The 14,990-nt window shown below is 48.4% G+C and overlaps 1 protein-coding gene across 5 annotated transcripts in view; it reads left to right on the top strand.

Moving 5' to 3' along the window:
* Positions 1–10,451: 10,451 nt before the first annotated feature.
* Positions 10,452–14,990, top strand: part of Chd9 (chromodomain helicase DNA binding protein 9) — a 238,395-nt gene continuing 233,856 nt past the window's right edge. For 4 of the 5 annotated variants that reach the window (XM_010629542.3, XM_010629534.3, XM_010629538.3 and 1 more), the window contains exon 1: positions 10,452–10,520. The gene's annotated coding sequence lies outside the window, so the exon portion shown is untranslated. The remainder of the gene's footprint in view (positions 10,521–14,990) is intronic. The other variant, XM_010629506.3, reaches the window with a different exon arrangement.

Raw genomic sequence — 14,990 nt, 5'->3', positions numbered from 1 at the left:
CCCAAAGTTAAAGGAGGAAAGGTTTATTGTGGCTCACAGCGTGTAGAGGTTTCAGTCCATAGTTAGTTAGCTGGTTCCAAGGCAGGGTGGCATGGAAGAGGGGCATCACAGAGGAGAAACCATTTACAGCAGGCAGAAGGCTGCAAAAGCAGCAAGTGACAAGCAGCAACCCTCTTTCTGTCTCATATATATATATTTTTTTTAATATATGTATTTTCCTCTTTCCCTCCTTCTTTCTTTCTTTCTTTCTTTTCTTTTCTTTCTTTCTTTGGTGGGGGTGGTGGTACCAGGGATTGAACTTGGATCCTTGCGCTTGCAAGGCAGGCAATGGAATCACTGAGCTAAATCCCTGGCCCTGTCTCATATTCTATCCAGGTGCTAACACTCACATCCAGGGTGTGGAACCCTTAATCCTAGCATAGCATCATAAATCAGTCTTGGCATCACATCCTTAATCCCCCAGCATCACACACTGTAGATCCAGCCACCTCCAAAGGGCCCTGCCTATTACCACGTGAGGCTTTGCAGGGACATCTAGAAGCAAACCATAACGGATACTTTACACAAACCCTCCTGGTTACCCCTCACAGTCACACAGTCCTCTGGGGAAATGGTTTTCTCGTGGTGCTCTGTTTGTTTTGTGGGGCTGGGAATGGAACTCAGTGAGACAGGAAGGCGGGGAATACCAAAGCTGGTTGGGAGGATCTGGTACCTGTTAATTACAGGATTCCAGGACATCTGCACCAAGTAATTCTCAGGACTCAGTACACAGAAGTTCTCCTGGATTCCCATGAAGTGCAGACATGATAAAAGGACACAGGGCCAGGAATGTAGCTCAGCGGTTCCACTGGCTGCCTCGCAAGCACAAGGTCCAGGGTTCGATCCCTGATACCAAAAAGAAAAACAAGACAGCTGCCACGAGGAGCTCTCCTGCCAACTTCATGTTTTCCAGTTTCATATAAATGTGAAACTTTGCACTGCTTCTTTTTTTCCTATTTGCTTGTTTCATTCAATTCTTTGAGATGAAAAGAACCTGGATTTCACCTCTAGCAGGAGATGCAAGCACGCCCAAACCTGGTAACATTTATTTGGCGAGCTACCTCTAGGAGACTACCTGATAACACCAGAGCCTGCTCACTGAGGGGCCCAAGGAAGTGTTGTTCATCCCTCTTGACAGTTGAAATCACAAGGTCCAGACTGGGTAGGTCAGGTGCCCCAAATTCAAGGTCAGGAACCTGGTAATCTGCTACCTGAGGAGGCAAACCCAGGACCTGCTGCCTTGCAAGCCTGCAACCTCCCCACTCCCAGCCCCGCTGCCTCTGGTCCTGGTTTATACCATTTTTCTTCCAGGGACTCGAGGAATCAGTGATCTATAAGACTGTGGTAAAACTCCCCGTAAACTGTCTTTTTGAACACACCTTCTTGCCAACTGGGCCTGGTGGAATGACAGGAAGCCATCATGACTCTGTCTGCTTACTTCTGCCACATAAACACTCAAGTACACGTCAGAGGTAACAAGTAGAAGAGGAAGGCTGCATTTCTCTCCAGTTAAGAAGCCCAAATGAAGAGAAATCCTCGTTTGGAAACTGGACTCCAAGACCAGCAATCCCCAAGTAAAGACTACAGCTTAACTCTGCTAGAGCCAAGCAAACCCAGAGACAGGCAGCAGGAGCACCCAGGAGCCAGGTGAGAAGCCCGCTCCTTGGGCCTGGCTCTGTTCAGAGGCCTGGTTAGCAGCAGCAGACCAAGGGGCCTTTGCCAACTGAACACAGGACTGCCTGGTTACCCAGGACTGGTTATATAATCTGTGGGGCCCAGGGAAAAATAAAAATGTAGGCCCTTGTTCAAAAATTATTGATAATTTCAAAACAAAGACAGTGAAATTTTTTATCTTCTTTTGCTGGGGATCAAGCCCAGGGCCTTACTCAAGCTAAGCAAGTGCTCTGCCATTCAGCTACATCCCCAGCTCACAAAGGCAAATCTTTTTTGTTTTTTGTTTTATCTTGCTTTCCATCTTTTTATTATTATTAATGCATAGTGATTATACAGATTGGTGGGTTTCATTTTGGCAGATTCACACAGACATGCAACATACTTTGAGCACGCCCATATCTCCTCTTGCCATGCCCTGCCCCCAACTTTCACAGTTTGGTGGAGTTTTAGGGCGTATAATGCATTTTGCTGCTATCCATCTCCTTAAACAGCAAAAGTTTAAATGAAGAACAGGGCCCACAAAGCTGGTCCCACCCTCTCCCTCAACTTCCAGACACAGATTTGCCTTTGATGAAGACTTGCTGCTTGCCGGGCCCACCTCCTGGCTTGGCTCAGGGAACGCTGCCCCAGGAACAAAATGAGGCCAGAAGAAAATGACCAAAGGGAAGTGGAGCTGGACGGCCACCAACGGGGTCAACGAGGCCCCCACCGTGGAGATGTGGAGCCTTGCCTGGCCCCACCCACAGGACAATTTGCAGTTTCCCTGGATCCCCTCAGAGAAAAAGGATTTTCAGGATAAGTCAGCAAGAGGCAAAAAGGGTTTCTTGGGCAGAATTTTTAAAGTATGCTCAGAGAAGTAGTGTGAGTCCGAGAGAGAGAGAGAGAGAGAGAGAGAGACAGAGAGAGAGAGACAGAGAGAGAGGAGAGGCATCCTGTGGCCTTGAGCTGGTTATATTCAAGGGTACCTGCCTACCTGCAGTTTCAGTTCAAAGAGAGAAAGCTATAGGTTTCTCTGCAGGAGAGGGGCATGGCCCATTTGTAGGTGGCAGCCACCACAGGTAGCAGAGCAGAGGCCTATCTGTCAGGAAAAGGCTCATTTCACAGGCAAAAATGCATGGTCCATGGGGAAAAGGGCCTATTTACAGGTAGAAGCGATGGATGGTCAAGGCCCATTTACAGGCTAAAAAAAAGAAATGGCCAAGGTGTACTGGGTCTGTAAGGACCTTAGGAAATTTTTTGCTGGCTTTGTGTCCTGAAGCTTTATTAAAAGTACAATTTTAAAATTACTGTTTTCCTTGTCTCCTTTTCTACTTTTTAGTTCTTCTATCCTACCTCAGGACCAACCCAAAATGGATGCAGCTGGATGTGTGGTGGTTCACACCTACAATCTCAGAACTAAGGAGGCTAAGCCAGGAGGATCACTGTGAGTTTGAAGTCAGTCTGGACTACATAGCAAGACTCTGTCTCAAAAAAAAAAAAAAAAAAAAAAAAAAAAAAAAAAACCTCAGTAGGACACATTTTCAACTTTAAACTGCTTCCTTAGATCTTACCTTAAACCAAAACTCTCGGGACTACAAAATAAAAGGTTTTATCGAGCCATTACTGATGTTAATCAGAAAAAGAACCAGGCCCCAGGACAAGTTTTTCAAACTAAGGGCAGCAAGGCTAGATTGCAGATGGAAAAACGTCTGCCAGGCCAGATCTAATAGCATTTTTATAATGAAATTTGGGGGAAGGAAGACATAAATTGTTCACATTGCATCTATTTTGTCTATGGATTAGAGGAAGTGGGGTGAGCTTCAGAAAAGGAGGACAGCCCAGAAGATGTTATTGTCATTCTCCCTTCTGGCCAGCTTGGGGTGAGCAGTCTGTGAAGTTTATGTCAGCATTGTGCAGTGACTTGGTGGCTGTGTCCTAGCATTTAAGCCAAGGTTTCCGTATAAACAATCCCCTTTCTACCAGGGATTGAACTCAGGACCTTGTACTTACCAGGCAGATGTGGCACCACTGAACTAAATCCCCAGCCCCACATAAACAATCTTTTGTTGGTTTTACCCTGAAGCAGCTGTTATCTGATTAACTTCCCTTGTCACTTCCTTTTCTACCCTATAGCTTTTGTAATTAAATTTAGGATTTTTTTTTAGTTCTCTTATCATTACATTACAAACACTCACACACAGCAACCAACATAAAACTTCCTGCAAAAAGTACTGACATTACCATATGCTGGTAAGGCTGAGGAGCAACTGGAATGCTCCCATGTTCTGGTGGGAATGCAAAGTGGTGTAGCCATTCCGGAAAACAGCTTGGCGGCCTCTACAATTGAATACACATCACAGGCATTCACCTCTGTGAATCAGCTGCAACTGCCATGGCAACATTCTACAGCTGAGGAACTCACACACATGCCTTTATCTTCTCTAAGTTCTGGAGACTGGAAGTTCACGATCAAGGGTCCAGAAGCTCCAATTTCTGGCGAGAACCTTTTTTCTGGGCATGCAGATGGGCTTCACTGGGTCTTCACATGGCCTGTCCAAAGTGCTGTCAGAAAAAGAATTCTGGTCTCCCTGCCTCTTCTTATAAACACAACAGTGCTGTCCAATCTGAAAGGCCCACCCTCATGGCTTTATTTAACCTGAATTACTATCAGATAGACGCTACTCCAGATATAGTCACATTAGCAGCTGAGGTTTCAACATATAAATAGGAGAAGGGACACAATAGTCCATAATATTACTCAAAGGAAATGAAAGTTTATGCACAAAGAAAAACCTGCACACAGATATTTACAGTGGCTCTACTCATAATAAAAAAGAAAAAACTGGAAGCAAAGCTGAGAATAAAGCTTAGCAGTAGAGCTCATGGTTAGCACACATGAGGCCTTGAACTCGATCCCCAGAACCACCATCAAAAAGAATAAAATAAAACTAATTGGATGTGATTGGCACACTCCTGTAATCCCAGCACTCTGGAAGGCTGAGGCAGGAGGATTGCAACTTCAAGCTCAGCCTAGACAACTAAGTAATTTCAAGCAGCCTAGGTAGCTTAGCAAGAACTTATCTCAAAAAATAAAAACAGCTTGGGAGTGTAACTCGGTGTGAAGACCCTGACCTCAATCCCTAGTTCATAAATACACACATAAATAAATAAGTAACTGGAAACAAGGCAAACAAACTGTAGTTCATTTGTAGAATGGAACACTACTTCGCAGTAAAAAGGAGTGAACTACTGATAGATGCGATAAGTTAGATAAATCCTACAGGTATTGTGCTATGCAAGAGAATTCAGGTTCAGTTGCTTCTTGGCCTTTTGGCTAAGATCAAGTGAGAATTCGGGTTCAAAGGGCTACCTACTGTCTGATTCTATTTACATGAAATTCTCAAAAAGATACAATTACATGAAGCTGGGTGTGGTGGCACATGCCTATATTCCCCTCACTACTCTGGGAGGCTGAGGCAGGAGGATTACAAATTGAAGCCCAGACTGGGCAATTTAATAATTTAGAAAGACCCCATCACAAAATAAAAAAGACCTGGGGATATTGCTCCATGTGAAGGCCTTGGGTTCAATTCCCAGTACCAAGAAAAAGGAGAAAGAAGAGGGCCGGGGATTTAGCTCAGTGGTGCCGCCGCCTGCCTCGCAAAGCACAAGGTCCAGAGCTCAATCCTGGTACCAAAAAAGTTTACTTGTTTACTAGTTTACTTGTTTTCACTTTTTTCCCTTCAGTGCTGGGGGTTGAACCAAGGACCTCAAGCACAAAGAAGAAGAAAGAGGAGAAGGAGAAGGAGAGGAAGAGGAAGAAGAAGAAGAAAGGGAGAGGAGAGAGAGAGAAGAAACCACCTGCCTCTAGTTTACTTGTTTTCACTTTTTTCCCTTCAGTGCTGGGGGTTGAACCAAGGACCTCAAGCACACCAGGCGAGATCTCTGCCACTGATCTCCGCCCCAGCTCACTCCTCTACTCTGCTCAGTAGCTCTTTATTCAGTGGCATGGTACAAGGTTCCACTTTGGAGGTGTGCACTATGCAGAACCTTTGGGGACACAAGGAAGGCGACCCGGTCTAGAGACAGAGGGCCGCCTGGCTGCTGTGACCAGGAAGGGCAGGGCCAACATGAGGCTCCCTGCAGAGGGGAGGGAGCCACTGCCCACTCCACTCCTCCCTCCCTCTACTATGCTCCCACTGACCAAACCCTTTGGCACTGCCCCCGTAGGTCAGGCTGGAGGGCTCTGAGCAGAACAGCGGAGTGTGGGCGTTGAGAGGGCTCCTGCTGCCCCCCCCGGGGCACAAAGTCGCTGATTGTGCTGCAGGCTGCAGCACACTGGAGACGGGACTTGGGAGGGTGTCCCAGGGCAGGCACGTGTCACCTGGACCTAGAAGGACCCCAGAATATTAGCTGGTAGCAGGAGGGAGGTCATAGCCAAAATGAAGAACTACAGCCCCACCCCACCTGGAGTCCCAATTTACTTCTCCCATCATTTATGGCAAGAGTCATCTGTCTGTTAGAAGCACGAGTTTCAGTATGAAAGGACTTGGGCTAGACACCTGCTGTGTGGTCTTCAGCGCCTTGCTTAACATCTCTGACTATTGGTGGTGTCCTCCTGTATAACATGCACTAGGACCTGCTTGTGGGGCTTTCACAAAGAGCCAATGAGATGGGTCATTGCCATGCTGCTTTTCACCCTGTGACATCTGAGAGGGCTTGCAGGACCATCGGCCAGCACCACAGAGTGACCGGCCCTGTTCCTGCTGTTCACAGATGCATCGTAAGCCCCAAAGTCAAGCTACCAGCCAGACACGGAACTGCACACCTGAAATCCCAGCACTCAGCAGGCTGAGGCAGGAGGATTGCCTTGAATTTGAGGCCAGCCAGGGCTACATACAGAGTTCAAGGCCAGCCTGGACTACTTAGCTAGATCCTCTCTCAGAAACAAAACCAAAAACAACAGTCAAGTGTCCATTCAGGCCACAGTGTCACCCCTATAAGATGAGGTATCTTCCAGATGGGTGCCTAGACCCTTCCCTCCTGGTCTCTGGCACCCCTGCCTCCTTCTACCAGGTCCTGATGCCATCTTGCCCATACCCACAATGCCCCCATTTCTACCTCCATCCACTGTGGACAACAGAGAGTCCTCACCCCTTGTAATGGATCATCAGTGTAGGATGAGTAAACCCTTTCCCACTAAAAATGAGGCATAACTTTATGAATGTATTTATTTATATATTCATGTACTTATTTATTTACCTGTGGAACTGGGAATTAAATATGGGGTCTTTGCATTGAGCTACATCTCCAGCCGTCCCCAACCCCATTTTTATTTTGAGATAGGCTCTGACTAAGTCTCTATGCTCAGTTTGAACTTGTGATGCTCCTGCCTCACCTCCAGAGTACTGGGTTTACAGGCTTGCACCACCATGCCCTGGTTATGACTTCATTTTATAAAGCAAAGTGAAGAGCTGAAGGTGTAGTCAATATGCAGGCCCACCCAAGAGGTCTTGAGTTTGTGCCCCAGAACTGCAAAAATGAAAGAAAGAGGCAGGGAGGGGAGGAGGGAGGGAAGGAAGCAGGGCTTGATGGTGCAAAGTCTGTAGACCAAGTAGCCAGGAGGCTGCAGCGGAAAGATGGAAAGTTCGAGACAGCCTGGACTACTCAGCAAGACCCTGTCTCAAAAAGCGACAGAGAGAGGGAGTGAGAGAGAATATTCTCCCTTTGAAGAAAAAGGCAGAAAAGAGCAAAGCAAATGAGATAAAACTCAGAGTAGCCCAGACATCATATCCTACACACAACTCACCAACAAGAGCGAGGGCTGTAGAATAATCCAGATTAGGGACCACATGTGTCACTTGGGAACTCTTCTGCCTGAAGCAAGGTAGTTGACCATGAGTCCCAGTTTCCTCACTGTTAAAATGAAAAACCTATAGTGCCTACTCTGCAGGATTAAGTGAAACAGTGGATCTAAAATTCTTAGTGCCTCGTACATTGCAAAGTTTGCTTTTGTTTTTCGCAGCTCTGGGAAGGAACCCAAGGCTTCCTGCACACTAAACAAGCGCCCTACCACTGAGCTACATCCCGGCTGCTTTGATTACCACTGACAGTGCTTCTCCCTACAAGGCCCATGCCGACCTGAGGAGACTACAGCCCACAGGGAGACACGCCCGAGGATAACTGCGGTTTCCAAGTCACTGACTAGCAGAGTGAGAAAAATGCTGGGAGAACTCCACGGACAGAATCTCGGGAAGCCTTTAACCCCGGTGGTGATGCCAGCTGTCAGAACCCCAGCGCCGCTGTAACCCAGGGCTTTGCCCAGGCTTGCTGTGGGGCACAGTGGCAAAAGGGAGTTTTTGCAAGGACGGGTGGTGTGGAAGTGACTCAGATGCTTACAAATGAAAGAACGGGAAGTTACCTGCCAGCTGCTACTCGCCAGGGGCTGTCAGCACTTCTGTGACCGAGTCACCTTCACCAGCTTGCCCAGGCGCTAGGCTGCACCAAGCAGGACTGGACTGGCCTGTCGGGGGCACTCCTCCCCTCCCTGCTGCCCACCCTACCCCTCCTAGGCATCACACTCCTCCTCCTCCCCTGCCCGGGATGTTCTCTTTGACCAGATTACATTCCAACAGAGTCCTAAGATTAAGCAGGACACAAAGGTTAAACATAGACAATCAGGATGGGCCAGGCTGGGGGTAACAGGTGGCTCAGGCTTCCCTTTCATAAGTACCCCAAATGTCACAAAGATAAATCACCAGGATTGAAGAACAGGGTTCCCCACAGAACTCCGCAACACCTGACTCTGCCACTGTGCTTCTCTGCCTTCCTCACCCTAGAAATAGATATTTCTTTTACATCTCGTACCTAACCCTGAAGAGTTCAAATTGCACCACTCTGTTGTGTGTGTGTATGTTTTAACAGGGTCTTGCTATGTAGTTCAGGCTGGCCTTGGAGTGGTGGTGATTCTCCTGCCTCAGTCTCCTGAGTGGTGGGATCACAGGTGTGCACTACCATGCCCAGTTTGCATGTCTTAAAGTACATGAAATGTGAATTCAACATGGGCAGAGTTTTGGGAGGATGTTGTGCATGTTTGTTTTATGGTACCTGGGGACTGAGCTCTGGACCTTTGCCCTGAGCTATGTGTCTGGCCCTTTTTTTATTTTGAGACAGGGCCTCAATAAGTAGCACATGCTGAGTTAGAATTTGTGATCCTCCTGCCTCAGCCTCCTAAAGCATTAGGATTATGTGTGTGCACCACTGTAACTGGCTAAGAGCAGAGATTTTTGTTTTGTTCTTCTGTGTATCCTGTGTAGAAAAAAGATCTGGTGCATAGTAGGTGCTCAGTATTTTTTAAAAACACATTTTATTGGGCTTTAGCTCAGTGGCACTGCCTTGCAAGCACAGGGTCCTGAGTTTGACCTCCAGCACCAAAATTAATAAATAAATAAAAATATTTTTTAAATTTTTATTTATTTATTGAGGCAGGGTCTCCCTAGGTAGTCCAGGCTGGCCTCAAACTTGTGGTAACCCTCCTACCTCATCTCCCAAGTACTAGGATTATAGACGTGCCCACCACACCTGGCTAGTGCTCAGTATGTTAGAGGAACAAATACATGAAATAAACACATTGACTAGTCCACCATTTTTACATGTCTTACAAAAACAAAAAACACTAAAACAAGCCTCAGAAAAGGGAGATGGCTGAGGGTTGCCATGGCTTGAAAAGTCTGGCAGTGGGACCTCCTGGACATTGGCGCGGCATTAAGTGGCATCTGGTGTTAATTATCAGCTAAAGCTTCTGGGATTGGAGCAGCTCCCCTCCTCGCTGTGAGACTGCAAACAGGAAGGTACGGTCTCTCCATCCAAGGAAGGGGCCGCAGCGCGGTGGGAAATCCACCCTGGCCGCCAACCTCTAAGGGCCCTACAGTGTCTCCTCTGCCCAGGGACAGACACCAGACGCCAACTGGATGTTCACAAGGTCAGGCAAAGACAGTGGCGGGAGGAAGTCCAAGGGCGGAGGAGGCCAGGGGAAACGGTTGCTAGTAAAGCAAAGGCTTCCCTGGGCTTGAGAGAAACCCAGCCCTCTGCATCTCCTGATGCTCCTGGCATACTCAGGAGAGAAGCTATAGCTAGGTGTGGGAGTCCACGCCTACAGCCCCAACGACTCAGGAGGCGGAGGCAGTGGGGTCCCAAGTTCGAGGTCAGCCGGGGCAATATTTAGCCAGAACCTGTCTCAAAAATGAATAAATATGCAAACGGGCTGGAGGTCGCTCAGTGGTAAAGTGCTTGCCTAGCAGACGTGAGGCCCTGGGGCCAGTCCCCAGTACCTCAAAAACGAGAGAGGGGAGAGTAGGGAGCGCGGGGTGGAGGGGTGAGACCGAGACCGAGACCGTCTGTGCCAAATTGGAGTGTACCGAGAGCTGTTGGATGAAAGAAAAGGAAATATCCCTGGGCCCAGCCAGGAAAATCCCCGGGATGGATCCCAGACCAGGAGCCAGGGTCTAGCGTTTCCCCCACGCTGCCGAGGGAAAGTAGCGCAGGTCCAAGTCCGGGTGCCCGATAGGTCACGTAGGGGGCCCCTCCCGCTCGGCCCCGCTCCCCGCTCCCCGCTCCCCGCTTGGGGAAGCCGCCCACGTGGGAGCCCAGCTGCACTTCCGCCCTGCGCAGCGCTCTCACCTCCCAGGCCCGGTCCCGGTACTGGCGCCCTGCGCCCACTAGGTGGCGCCTGCGCTCTAGTGGGCGACTCCCGGGAGCAGGCGAAAAGACACGGATGCAACCTGAGTCCTAGGATTCCGGGGGACCGGAGGGCAGCGCCGGCGGCCAAGGTAGGTTTCTTAGCCCGGGGCGTCTCCCTGGACTCTGAGGCCGGGGTGGGCAGAGGGGCAGGCCCGCGGCAGTGCTTGCGATCTGCAGAGGTAACCTGCGAAGTCGGAGCGGCCACACGTGGTGTCGCCCAAGGGGATTGGGAAACCCGCATCTCTGAGCTGGGCCTAAGAGCTGAGCAGAGCACTAGGTCGCTCGCACACAAACACCCTCGAGGAGCCTGGGCCTCTGGAAGGCAAGCCGAGGTCCCCGCCCCGCAGAGTCCCCAAAGCAGAAAGGAGTTGCTGTGGCCCCGAGCGCCCCCAGCGCCGGTGCTGAGTGCTGATCCGTCCACAGCACTTCCCAAACTTGGGTGCGAACTGGCACGGCGTGGGGAGCCAGGAGAGAAGCCGAGGCCCGGGTCCACCCGCCAGGGGCTCAGATGTAATTGCGCTGAGCTGGGCCGTGGGAATCCGGTCAGGAAAGCTTCCCAGGGGACTTCAGTTTGCAGCCAGAGTTGAGGACCTTTGATCTAGAGTTAGAGAAAAGCAGAGGACATTAGAGCCCAGAATGCTGCTGCTGCTGCTGCAGCGGCTTCTTCTGGCCTTTAAAGCAGAAACACCCCTGCCTCTGAGCTGTCAACCCCGAGGTAACAGCCCAACACCCCACCCTCAGGAGGGCTGTTTTTGAAAGGGTGGAACTCAGAAGTGACAGGGAACAAATGCACCAGTGTGGAATGTGAGAGAACACGGGGTGGGGGGGTCCCTGTCCTGGGCTCATCCCAGAGAGGAGTGCAGGTACTGCCTGGACCTCCCTCATCCTTCAGGATCATGAGGCGGAGCAGGCAGGGTGAGAACCCTTCTAACCAGTGAAGTTGACTAGCATGCTGGATGTGGTTAGCACACATCTGTAATCCCAGCATTCAGGAAGGCGGAGGCAGGAGGATTGAAAGTTCAACCTCAGTCTGGGCAACCTAGAGACTAGCAAGAGCCTGTCTCAAAAAAATTTAAAAAGGGGGATGGGGATGTAGTTCCACATGAAGGCCCCAAGATCAATCCCCAGTACCACCAACCAACCAACAAACAAAACAAACTACATTTTATGTAACAGCAAAGTGATACCAGTGTGGGCTTAGAGTCCCCAGAGCAAGTCCTACCTTGTGTGCGGCCCTAGAGAACTCATTGATCCACCTTCACCTTCAGTTTCCTCATCTGCAAAGTGGATATGACAGTGTACAACTGATAAGGTGGCTACAGAAAGCTAGTGTTTTCTGAGGACTCACTCTGCCATGCTCTTACTTTGCTAAATGCTTTCTGTGCGTTGCGATGGCCCACAGAGTAGTAAGCGCTGTAAGGACCCCCTCTGATGGCAGGGTCACTACTGGCATTGTAAGTGTTCCCTTGAGAACAGAGGAAGCTGAGGCTCAGGGAGACCAGCAACTTGCTCAGTGTGACCTGACTAGGAAGAGGCAAATCTGATACTGGAACCCACAAAGTCTGACTCCACAGCCCATGTGCAGAAGAATAATATTCTAATGGTTCTCATGGGGGCCATGGAGAAGGCACTGAGCATAGGTGCAGGCAGCAGTGTCTGCAAACCCTTCGCCATCATGGAAGAACCAAGCTCTTCTGCTGAGTGGGTTCATTTCTTCATTGAAGGTTTACTTATTATTGACAGCGTACTGTGTGCCAGGCAGTTTTCCACTAGACACCTGAGGCGAAATGGTAAAAAAGGTGAACCAGCCCTCCATGACTCTACATTCTAAAGAATAAGAGAAAGGAAGAAAACCCAATAGAACCTAATTTGTTTGCAACTTCTGCATCTGTGAATTTGCAGACTGACTAAAATTTATTGGCAATACCACATCTCGGTATCCCCAGCTCTTCCACAGTTAGATATGGACTTTGCAGAGCAGCAAAAAAATGTTTTCATCTAACATGCATGTTCCTAGCTGAGGTAAAACAAGGGTAATTCTACCTTCCGGTTTCTACAGAAGGTTCCTAGCTTCTGATGGCTCAGTTTAGGCTTTTAGGATATTCTGACTTCACCATCCTACAGAAGCAATATACATTCAGTAGAAACTGTACTTCAAATTTTGCATTGTGGTCATTTCCCAGGCTGGTGATTTTCGGTACCATACTTCCTTGCAATACTGGGCTGCAGCTGTGTGCTGCAGCTTTCAGTCTGCCTGGTAATCATGAGGAAAACCACTAGGATCTATAGTGAACTGTGCTCCTGAGAAGTTCTGTTCAAAACTTGGGTGCATCAAGTGAATTTCTGACTTACAATATTTTCAACTTATAGTAGGCTTATTGAGATGTAAGCCCATGGCAAGTCCAGGAAGGCTCTGTGTATAAGCAGATATTCTTTCTGTGGTCTATTTGGTGTCTTTTCTTTTCTTTTGCATTTTTATGCTTCTTGTTGGTGATGTGGCTGTTTAAAGTGGTCACAAAGCTGAATGCAGTCTGGTGTACCTAAGCACAAGAAGGCAGTGATGTGCTATATGGAGAAACTTCACGGTAGATCAGCTTTGTTCCAGCATGAGTTGCAAGGCTGTTAGGTGAATTCAATATTAATGAAATGTATACAGGGAATAAGGTGTTTTTAGGGTTAGGGGTGTAGCTCAGTGGTAGAGTGCTTGCCTAGCATGCGCAAGGCTCTGGGTTTGATCCTTAGCACTGGAGGAAAAAAAAAAGATGTCTTTAAACAGAAACACATATAAAACAAGATTATGTAATGATCTGCTGGGGGTGGGGTGGGGTGAGGAAAAATGTATTGGACAGAAAGAGCAGCACACGCAAAGGGCGAGAGGTGGCCAAGAGTGTGGCAAGGTCAGGGAGGTCACAGGAAGCCACAGGCAGGCTGTGTTTCGGTCAAAGGGAGCAGGGATGCAATCATACAATAATACGCTGGAAGCCAAGTAGCACTGTCTGGTAGCAGCTCTCGCTTCATCCGATTAACACGCAATTCTGGCAAACTGGACAGGATTGTCTGCCTGTGACAGATGACAAAATCGATGCCCTATGCTATCAAATGACTTGCTCGAAGTTACCCTACTGGTAAGTGGGGTCCCTCTCTCCCCCATTCTTTTTTTTCCTCCCCCATTCTTCATCTAATGTTGAACAGACATTTGGGTGTTGATTGGACATCTCAGTACAGTGGTTTTCTTGGGCTGCAATATTGAGTCAGAGATGAATCTATAACAAAGTTGTGGTAAAAGCCTCCAAGCAGGTGTGAAACTATCTGGGACAATGGCAGAGTGTGGAGAGGAAGAATCCTCTTGTCCTTTCAGAAATACAGATACTCCTGGCATAAAGACATCAGCGCCTTGGAGTCACAGAGCTGCAGGAGACAGGGGTGGTGCAGGTGATCCTGAAAATGGAAAAAAAGGAAATGTGAACTTCTTAGCCTCAGCATGTATGGAGTAACCATGCCTGAATTTTGTCCCTGCAGGATAATGATCTTGAGCAGGGATCAGTAAACATTTTCTGTCACTGTCTAGAGAGGGAATATTTTGAGTTTTGTGGACTACATGGTTTCATTTGCAGCTACTCAACTCTGCTGTTGTACGGTAAAAGCAGCTGTAAAGGGTATGTAAACAAATGGGTCTAGCTCTGTTCCGATAAAACTTTATGGACACTGAAGTTTGGATTTCATATAATTTCAAGTTTGTTTGAAGTGCTGGAGATGAACCCACAATCTTAGCCATGAACTCATGAATCCAAGCTAAGCAAGTGCTTTACTGCCGAGCTACAATGTCAGCCCCAAACTTGGATGTTTAAAAATCATTTATTTATTGTTTTTGTTGTTTTTGTTTTGCTTTTGTCTTCTTTTAAAATGAGGTCTTACTCTGTTGTCCAGGATGGCCTCATTAATGGCCTCAAGCAATTCTCCTACCTCAGCCTCCCAAATAGCTGAAGCTATAGGCATGTGTAACCTCATTCAACTTGATGGTTTCATTGCTAAGTCATCCAGACTGAGTTTGAACTTGGAATTCTCCTGCCTCAGCCTCCCAGGGTGCTGGGATTACAAGCATGCTTTTTTTTTTTTTTTTGGTACCAGGGATCTAACTCAGGCCCTTGCACTTGTGAGGCAGGCAGTGGAACCACTGAGCTAAATCCCCGCCCCTCAGCCATTTCTTGAGTGCTCCAATAATATGGAACTTGCTATTTCATTGGACAACTCATTATATCATCAGAAATTTAAAAGTGTGCCATGGTTGATGTTAACCCAGAAGCAGATCATGAGGTGCCGGAAACACATTTGAGAAGTGATCCCTTCTGGGAGGGTGGGAAACCTCGGACCAGAGAGGAGCCAGCTCAGGGATGCTGGTGAATAAGTAAGCACCAGGGTAGGGCTGCATCTTCAGGGACCCTTGGAGTCCGTGGAGCAAAAGCCAGAAGTGCCCAGGAAGAGGCAAGGAAGCCGGAGTAGTCACAGCTTCAGCCCCTCGAGTTTAGGGCTGCTGCAAGCCCCCCCCCACAGCCCTGGCC

The sequence above is a fragment of the Fukomys damarensis genome, unplaced genomic scaffold (assembly GCF_012274545.1).
Source record: "Fukomys damarensis isolate Sample0158 unplaced genomic scaffold, DMR_v1.0_HiC HiC_scaffold_32, whole genome shotgun sequence".
Classification (NCBI taxonomy): Eukaryota; Metazoa; Chordata; class Mammalia; order Rodentia; family Bathyergidae; genus Fukomys; species Fukomys damarensis.
This window is presented reverse-complemented; position numbering and strand designations above follow the sequence as displayed.